Here is a 2,381-nt window from a genome sequence, read left to right on the forward strand (position 1 = left end):
TGCAGGTCCCGACGCTGCCTTCGTAGCCTGCTCTTGAGTTGGCTCAAGTCAGCATCCCACCATGCAACTTTACGCCCTGGGAGCCTCTGTTTTCTCACCAGACATGCCTCATTTGCTTGGCTGATCCACTGGTTAACTTTCACCAGCTTGTCTCGCATGCTCAGCTGAAGGAAACTTTCCATTCCTACTTGAGCTACTAGGTCTTGTAAGTAGCTCCGGTATGCATCCCAATCCACACCTACAACGCCCCAGTCCAGATGTTCCACCCTCCCTGTTCCCCGGTCATGTTCGAGATCAAGTAGAATCATATTGTGGTCGCTGATGCCACCATCCACCAGCGTCCATTTAAAATCCCTTGCCCCCCAATCCCCTATACTAAGCGTAACGTCGATGTCGCTCATACCCCTAGGACCATCGAAAGTGTATAGACAACTTGGTCGGTTTAATACTCCCATTCCCTGTTGTAGAATCCACTCAGAGAGTCTTGTCCCTCTCGTTACAGAGGGCCGTCCCCTGTTGTCTCCCTTACTGTGCCATAATGCAGATGTTGCATTGGCATCCATTGCAATTAGGAGTCTTCTCCTACAAACATCCAATACAACATCTAGCCGTCCTAGCACGACATCAATGTTACTTCTTGGAGCACAGTATGCACTGCACATATATGCTTCGCCAAAATCACCCCTGACCCATACAACCACACAGGTCTCTGTGGTTAGTTCATCCAACATCATGCTTTCAAGGGACCGATCACTTATGACAATGGCAGCTTTATGCCGTACCACCCCGTACGTACGCATCCAAGCTGGCAAACCCCTGATGGCCCCGTTAGCCGTGTAGGGCTCCTGCAATAGAGCTACTCCCACCCTCTTCTTTACTAACACAGGTCCCAGCTCAGCCATGACAGCGTATGACCGCTGACAGTTGAACTGGACCGCTCTAAATTTATTTTGGGGGGCCATTAGTCCTTTCTAATGCGCCCCTGTAGCTTCTCATATTTTTGGGCATACACTGGACACCCCATGGACGACGCACTATGTGTGGCAGCCATTGCTAACCAACCTTTCTTGACACAATTGCCACAAGATTGTGGGCTCTTACAATTTGCACTCAAGTGGTCACTGCCACCGCAGTTCCAACACACTCTCTTAGTGAGAGTGCATTCTGCCATAATATGATCGAACGCCATGCATTTGTAGCACTGCCTAACCATGTCGTGTTCCCTGACACGCATGCTTCTTAGACCCAAAAACACCCTTTTTTTATTGATAAGTGGCTGACGCCACTTCAGTGGTATCTCTAAAACCACGCTTACGCAATCACCCTTGCCAAATCTCCCCGCTAAACGCACTCTTTCATGGAACTCCTCTGTAGTGCACATTCCACTCATGTTTTTACGGTGGAACTCCTTGAGCAAGGAGTCATCGTCCCATTTACGTGGCACATCATAAATTAGCATACGTGGAGGTGTACCTAACGGCTCTTCCACCATGAGCCCGCACTTCTTAAATTCCTCACTTTCCTTGAGTTTCTGTAGGTCCGCCTTAGAGGCCGCCTCCATGGCAACACCCCCACGTATCTCCCGGACCGCCCTTACCCTCGCCTCCACGCTATCCTCAATCGCCGCTAGCTTGGCCCTAACAGCCGCCGCCTCCATTGGCCCATCCACCCCTTTAACCAAGACCGGCCAGGACTTAGCCTTCCTCTTCCTTCTCTTCCTACTCTTACGCCCCTTCTTCCTAACTTCCACCCATTCGGAGGAGTTCCCAGTGCCATCCGTCGTTGGGGCCACAGCTGGTGCATCATTACGTAACTGCACGGTGCCTGAATTAAGTGCCTCATTGTAAAGCCGCCTAGGCCCCGCAGCCTCGGCACCCCGTGCTGGTACCGTCTCAGGCCTTCTTTGTACCATGCTCGTAACTTGAGGGCTACCTCCCATCCCATTTTGTAATATGGCTAATTCTGTCTTGGCCGCCATCAATTGCGCCTCAAGGCTGCGCACTGCATGACTCGCAATGTCACGCATTTTATTAGCTGCCCGTAAGAAGTCGTGCTTCTTTTTTCCGGATAGCTTAGCGGCAGCAATAACGTTTGCAAAACGCCTTATTACGGCGTCCATTCCGCGCAACGGGTCCCCTTCCCTACAAGGACACACATTCCGGTCCGTCTGCGACGTGCCTCTGTCCGCACTGTTCGTCGATGACCCCACCGAGACACTCGAGCCAGGCGTCCCCGGTGGAACCACTCGAGGTTTCTTAAAACCCTTCGGGGACCCATCCGAATTGGTTGAGCCCGCTCTCTCCCGCTTCCGTCGTTCTTCTGCCTGAGATGTATCCATCTCCTCGACCTGTGGCAGTTTTTTTGCCACCACCACCTCACTT

This window comes from Chrysoperla carnea, chromosome X (genome assembly GCF_905475395.1).
Source record: "Chrysoperla carnea chromosome X, inChrCarn1.1, whole genome shotgun sequence".
NCBI lineage: Eukaryota > Metazoa > Arthropoda > Insecta > Neuroptera > Chrysopidae > Chrysoperla > Chrysoperla carnea.